A 7833-nucleotide genomic window follows, 5' to 3' on the forward strand; every position below is an offset into this window, starting at 1 on the left:
TGGTGCCATGAACCTATGATGGAATGCAGTGGGATCCTGACTCGCGTACCTTTGGCTTCCACTATCAATATCTTACATTACATGACAAGAGGTTGGCTGTTGCATCTCTGAGGGTGGGTGGGTGTGGGATAGCTACGATGATCCATGGGATAAGAGACAGTGGTCTACGCTCAATTCCAGGCAGATAATGATGTGTCGTGGGGGTCTAATAAAGAAATCCAGCATTTCAACAGAAAACCTGCAGCTGAATTTTAAATTGCTGGACAGCCTCAAGGTCATAACTGCCAGCTAGTTACTGCCCCAGATGCACAGGGGGTTGACTAGGGCCAGAGAAAGAGAGGATGTTTGAAGAAAAGAAACAGCAATAACAAGGAATAAGTGATACAGGTCACAAGGAAACATGATCATTAGATCATTTGGATGATGTTTTATCTCCATGAGGCATGTTCCAGTTAAAACAAGAGATACAGTAGATACAGGATGATAGTTTTCCAGTGTGGGCACGTTGAGCCATAGCAAACACAAACAGTGACTCATTAATTATTGATAAAGCATTACACTGTGAAATTGTAGCTAGAACATAATTTGGACAATGAACAGAGGAATGTGTACAAACTCCCCTCAGTCCTCTTGCGGTTTCATCTAAAAACACATCCCAACCACTAGAATTTGACGTTTTAATAGATTTGTTTTGACTCTGCAAACAGACCCAGAGGATTTGGAATCAAATCCATCTCTGTTAATTTATGATATGCGTAAAACAAAACAGCAATTATCATTTAATAATGTAAATCCCTGATCCAGATCACTCCCAAATTCCTAAACAATTGTTCCATGGCCCAAGGCTTTTCAATGCACCAAATTTAATAAAGACTCACTGTAAGTCTTTGAGATATCTTCAGACAGCTAATCCAGCTAATGAATAAAGCAAATGTAATAAATTACAGATACTGCGATATAAGTACAGCGTGTTATGAGAAGGAGACAGGGTTTTCAAGGATCAACTTACTCCAGCATCCAGCTATGTTACCCCTGTCTACATTGGCTATGTTTCAGTCACTATTGTCTTTTATCTCAAAGTTTTCAACAATGGTGGCTCATGTTTGACTTGTGTAACTACAGTCCAACTATATTATTGGTCATACACTTGTGAATACAACTCCAAAAAAGGGAGTGTACAGTGTTTCAACAGCATGTTTTTCACAAATATATTTTTTGGTCTACAGCAGGGGTTCACAAAATGACTTTGTTCCTTGTCTTACTTTGATTTGGAGGATAATCATGCTGAAACTACAGTTCCCATAATTCTTTGGGGGACATAAACAGAAAGTATAACATTACCCTGGATTCCATGAGTTAGCTGTGGGCTACAACTTGAGCCCCCGTTTTTATATTCGGTTACAGTCTGACAAATTGGCTCCATTTAAAGTATGCTGAATCAGCTATTAGCAGTCCCTGTTTGCACTGCAGCCATGAGTGTACAGACATCTATCACTGGATTACTTTGACACTGGAGAGAACTTTTAAAAAAAGTGATGATTCTCAGGCAAGTGTTTCTAATTTATGGAAGTTTAATGACACATACTGACATAGTGATATTCTTGGGAAGTGCATGTCACACTGAATCTAAAGAAGTGTATCATGTCTGTGTGTTCAGATTTGACTGAGTTGTGACTCAAAGAAGGATGTAAATTGTGACTCACATCTAAGGTTAATATCTCAGCAGTGAGAAAGGTTCTTTTTGTATTTTTTGTCACATTTTAATGCCTTTATTATAGACTCTCAATCACCGTTGAGAGGACCTCCACTGTTAAACTCCACTGATTCAATCAGTGAAAAGAATATTTCTGTATAGTCAGTCCAGCTTGACAACTCTAGAGGACAGAATGACTCAATCGTCTCTGGAAAAAAAAACAGGCTGTGCAATGAACACTACCTGCTGTGACCAGATCTATTAATAGTATGATAGAGTGACTTAACACATAATTTACTTACTGGAAGAACTGGATTTACTGTTCCATTACTCTAAAGACCTTTGAGGATGCAGAATAAATCTCATTGCATCCCTCCTGCTGCTTGTTACATTCGTCCCTGCACGGTCGTCATTCATCCCACCCAGTTTCTGAGTGCTGACTCAGTTGGCTGAACCGCATCGATCATCTGAAACTCAATGAGATGTAACTTGGTTTAAGATGGTTTTGTAATAGTGTTTCCCCTAAAAAGCATGATGGCAAACTGTACATCTGTATTTAGGTTGGCACCACATTAGCAAACCACCAAACCCCCGTCCCCGCAGTATCCTTCAGATTAAGTTTACAGAGATGAGGGCTGATGGATAATGCAATAGTAATCCCTTTAAAACAACAACCAGCCATTATTTTACAATCATAGGCTGTATGCAATACAACTTTAACATCTCAGCGTCCTCAACTACATGCCCAACAACTCCACTTCACTTTTTATTTTTTTTACCCCTGCCAACTGATCCCTGCTGACTCAATTATTTCCCTACAACACTGTATTTGATGCATAAGTTGCCAGGCTGCCAGAGGGTTTTGTTTTTGATTGTGTTGGAAAAAGTACCCGAGAACTCCCGCAATGAATGCATAAGTAAGATCAGAAGGACTGCTGTTTGTTTTATAAAGACAGCACCTCTAATGACTTTAGTGATACCCTGACTTTGCACAATGGTTTTAACATATGTGTGGTCATGTACGCCTCAGGATGAATGGTAATAACTTTGGTGATCACTTTTTTATGTAGCAGCATCACTAGGTCAACATTTTAATTAATAATACTTTGGTTTATGACCAAATCCTTGCAGAACTAAAGACACTGAGCCAAACTAATTGAATTCTGTGTGTTGCAGACTTCTTTTTTTTCTCCTATTCTCCAGCATTTGTAGTTATAGTGTGCTATGCTTGCTAATAGCAATCATATAGGCATATGTGTTTATTTTATTGGTACATATAATTATTATTATATTATTGGTTATTGATATATTTGTGGTAATGTGTGTACGTTTGATAAACTTCCATTTCAGATGGGTTTATTTATTTATTTGTTTTGGTCAGATATGTCTTAGCTCACTCCTCTTTTTTACCCCTTTAATGCATTCTGGGTTTTTGGTGTCTTGTTATTTGTGCAAATAAATAAACAAATGAACAAGCAGCTATTAATTACTTTAGCTTAGCTGTATGTTATCACTACTTTGTAAATATTAGCATGCTAACATGTTAAACTAACATGATAAACATTATACCTGCTTAACATCATGCTAGTATTGTCATTGTGAGCATGTTAGCATGCTAATTTAGCTCAAAGCTACTAACAGGCTTACAGCACTAGCTAGCATGGCTGTAGACTCTTTGTCTTGTTTGTGTTTATCTCCATTTTTCAGGCTTTACCATCACATCTTCCCTATTTTAAACCTCATCATATCTTTTACCGAAATAGAAATCTGGTCTTTGAACTAATGTACACCCAGAGGAAGATTTGGTGATTCAACAAGTTCTCGCTAAGAGGTCCAAGATTTCAAATGACCATCTGTTACGCAGACTGATGATTGCAGAGCTTTTTTGGAGGACGCTGTCAATTTTGTTGAGTGATTTCTTTCTGTGTTTCATTCACTTGATTATATCTTTACATTATTACTCACCTTTTTTGGAGTTTTGAGTGTAGCAACATGCTTAAGGTAAGTTATCCATTACTACTATGGTTTGGTGGCTGACTTTCTGTTTTCTTTTTATAGGATGGATTAGTGATTGGCTCGTCTTAGCAAAAATGTTACTAAAATGACTCCTAATTTGCAGCTGCCTCTTCTCTTGCTTTTTTGATTTTGGCAAAGCAGCACAGAAAGGCCTGGTTTGTAAACAGGGTGTGCATGAAGTCATTCCTGAGAACTGACATTTAACAGACTTCCTGCCTTTTTGGTGTGTGTAAGTGTATGAAGTATATGAAGTTGTCAAATGTAGTTTTAGGATTTTGCTGTGCTGTAAGTTAGTGCAGCTGCAGTAAATGTGAAATAACATCTGATCCAATCACTCACTTAGTATCAATGCCTCTCATATTAGATTCTGGGCACATCCTCTTAGTGCCAGCTCTTTGCTTCTCTTGTCACGACGGCTGTCTCAGTTATTTTTATGTTGCTCAGTCAGTCTGCCTCTCTGTCTCTGTCTTCCAGCCTCTTCTCACTTCCTCCAGGTTCATGTATTTCTTAGAACTTTTCCAGACCTGCCATTCTCCACCTGATGCCCTCGGACTTTCCTACCAATCCCGGTCACCTGACTTTCTACATCCACCTGATCTCATTCTTAAATCATCCCCACCTGCCCACACACCTGCCTCTCATTATCCCTTCAGTCCCTCATTATTATATAACCAGCTCACCAGCCCTTCTGCCTTGCCAGATTGTCATGTTGTGCACTAAACCCACCTACACTTCTTCCTGATACTCTGTCTGTTATCTGCTACCTGTGTTTTGACCTACCTGTCTACTGTATCCCTTCTGGATTTGTTTGCTTGTTTGGGGCTGCCTACATGTAAGCCTGTTTATTTGAATGTAGTTAATAAAGTCCCTTTTCATCTATCTATTCTGCCTCAGTGTTTGCATTTTGATCTTTAATCCTATTGACCCGTGACATCTCTGCTGTAGCGATCACTTCATTCGTTCAGCACAGTCGCACAAATTTAGTTTTTTTATTAAACATCAAAAACTGTCTGGTGTTTTAACATGGATGTAATTAAATAATTAATACAATAGAAATAGGAAATGCTTAATGTCATTTGGCAGTTACAGCAATGTATTCAGACGTAGCCTGATAATGATGCATTCACCTCCATAAATGATGACACATCGCTCTCCTCTCAGTAGTATTAGATATGACACTAGCTGATGTATTACTGGCTAATAGTAGTAAATGAAGTGATATTGGTGATTCTGTCTCCTGGTTACTACAATTTTATGGAAGACTTTATTTCAGTGAAAGGTAGCAGCTTCATTGCAAAACTGAGTCTTGTTGTGAGTTATGTTTTATTACATGACTCATGTTTCAAAAAGTGACTATTTTAAAGGGGACATATTATGCATATTTACAGCTCCATTTGTTCTACTGGGAATATCTGATCGATTTACAACTGAAAAAAAACACCTTAAACTATACTGACCCTTTATGCAGCCCCTCAGTTCAGCCTCTGTCTGAAACAGGCTCCTGTCTCTTTAAGGCCTGCCTCCTGCTTAGCCCACTCTGTTCTGATTGGACAGCTTCTGGAAGGCTTCTGCCAACTCCGGAGGCTACATAAACAAACAGTAGTAGAAGGATTTCACTACTTTTTCTCCTTCTTTACTCAAAATGGCGACATCTCAAATGCATCTTTACATGTTGGAGCCTGAATCAGATCTAGAATATGAGTGGACTAAGATAACGAAACAGACGTCTGACATCTTGCATGTTGGGAAAGTTAAAAATAAACAAAAGAACATTGCAAACAAAGAATTCAGAGCAGGAAACCCAGGCTTTTGTCCTGCAGGGAGCATTTTTACATTCATCCACCTCAAGTTTTGGAACTTTGACCATGTTTAACATCTGATAACAGCATATAAATGACATAAAATCACAACAAATATGTCCTGTTAAAGAGCACAGAAATCAGGCTACGTTTGAAATCGCATACTAACGTACTGCCTACTACATACTCAATCACTATATGCTGCATACTGCCTACTGCCTACTAAATGATTGATTAAGTATGCCATTACCAGCAGACCCTTCACATTATTATCAATTACAACATTACCAGTCTGAGCTACCGTTGAATGAAAATTGTTTCTAACACTCAACGTAAACATTTCCAGTGTTATTTAAAGGCAAATTACAGTATATTATATATGTGAGCATGTTTCCCCTTAATTGTACCTTAGCGTTCTGGGTCTACAGCAGCTCCTGCTTCATGTTCACTCTCCATTATTTTTATTTATTTTATCCAACCGTCTCTTACCAGCCACCATGTGAGAGTACTTTCAACGCGGAGACGACGGAAGCAATCATCTTGTCGTCTGCAGTACATGATTCAGACGTGCATGAGTTTTGGATTTCCCCTCAGAAGTAAGTATTAGCACATTATCTAGTTTCAGTCAGCTCACTCACAGCTCCCAGTATATTAATGTGATGTGAACAGCTGAGATGAGAAAGAAAGTGAGAATCTTACTCTCTTAAATTACAATCTCTTATAACACCAGAACACTGACAGACTCATGAATAAATTCATCTTTAAAGTGATCATTTAATTTTCATGCATCAAACACATTTCAAAAAGTTAAAAAAGGCCTCATTACATGAACGTAGAAATTGATACATATGTTTGATCATCGATAGATAGGTATAAATAAACAAATAAGTACTTTAATAGGCAAAATAAATGGTAATTGTAAGTTATTTAATAGATGATTAATGGTTGGCTAGTGCTACATCCTGCATTTTACAGTTATCTTGTGCCGCATGTTTATAGCGTCTGCTATTGGCGTTATATCTGCTTCTGCTCCTTTATTTCACAGCGTGGTCGGCTCGTCTCCTGGCTGCAGACCAGAGTTGAGTAATTTTGTCTCTCTTAGAGACCTTGCTTAACGCAGCTTCATCTTGGTCAAGGTAGGCTGGCTCAATCTTATCTTGCTAACTTTAGGCAGCTTCTATCTGGCCTCCAGATATATTTAACTCTTATTTTTTATTTTTTTTTATTAGATCTCTGATCTGCTGTGGATAGTGATTGAGCTGCAGCTTTGCAGCTCTCCCCATCTCGCTGCTGGGAAGCTGGGAATGCTACTGTGTGTGTTTGTGGTGGCTTTAATTACAGCTGACCATCGGGGTGGACATTTATAAACAGCATAGTGTGAAAGAGTTGCAGTGTTTATTTTTGGTAAAGATATAAAGATACTGATAAATAAAATTGTTATTCATTATTTAAATCACATTTCAGTAAGGTGGGGTTTTTTCGAGCCTGTATGACCTTTTCTCTTTTTTTTTCCTTGGGTCTCAAAGTTCAAGAACTTCCTTGGGGTGAAAGCTACTTAAACATTACGGTCATTACATTGATCCCTTAACAACTGGTCCCAGCACTATATGTGCAATTATACATCTCAGGAGAGCAGAACAGTAACTCTCCCCTAACCATACACTGGTTTTTACCCTTTTATCATTCAGTTGCAAAATATGTAACAATAGAACTTATAATGAGTCATGCACATAAAATTACAACACTAAAATTTTATTTATTTTGGTCAAAGCCTTTCATGGTAGCATTGTGTTTGCCAGTAAACTTTTATTTGTTCTCAGTCCTCCATTTAAACAGACATTTAATAAAGAGTTTATGACACTCTGAGCAGATATAAAGACATTTGAAGTGTTTATACTGAACAGTCTTTGTCCACAATAACCTCTTCTATTTTATTACAACTGTGTTTTACCATATTGTCATTATCTGTTTATATACCAGTCATGGACACTCACAGGAGGAGTTATAGTTCACGACTAATACATTAACAAACACTTATATCTGCTTATGACTACATATAGTGTGTTATAAAGCTTCTCAAATGTTTGTTGACGGTTTTATATAAATCTTAAATAAAGGGGACTTAAAGTAAAGAACATAAAAAATGATTCAGATAACATTTTTACACACTAACTGTTGCTTTTACCGGTTAAAATGACACAACATCACTGGTGGCAGATTATATTCAACTGTAGCTAATTAATGTTAATTCTGTGAGGGCTAAAATGAAACTTTGCTGTGTTTTCTGGCTAATGTGCTCTCTGCAAGCCAATGTCTATACTTCAC

General features: G+C 37.7%; 1 long non-coding RNA gene across 1 annotated transcript; it reads left to right on the forward strand.

Moving 5' to 3' along the window:
- Positions 1-5115: 5115 nt before the first annotated feature.
- LOC122992474 lies at positions 5116-6810 on the forward strand. The gene is made up of 3 exons (XR_006406056.1): positions 5116-6104; positions 6554-6644; positions 6738-6810. It is a non-coding gene; the product is annotated as an uncharacterized LOC122992474 (long non-coding RNA).
- Positions 6811-7833: the final 1023 nt, after the last annotated feature.

This window comes from Thunnus albacares, chromosome 11 (assembly GCF_914725855.1).
Source record: "Thunnus albacares chromosome 11, fThuAlb1.1, whole genome shotgun sequence".
Classification (NCBI taxonomy): domain Eukaryota; kingdom Metazoa; phylum Chordata; class Actinopteri; order Scombriformes; family Scombridae; genus Thunnus; species Thunnus albacares.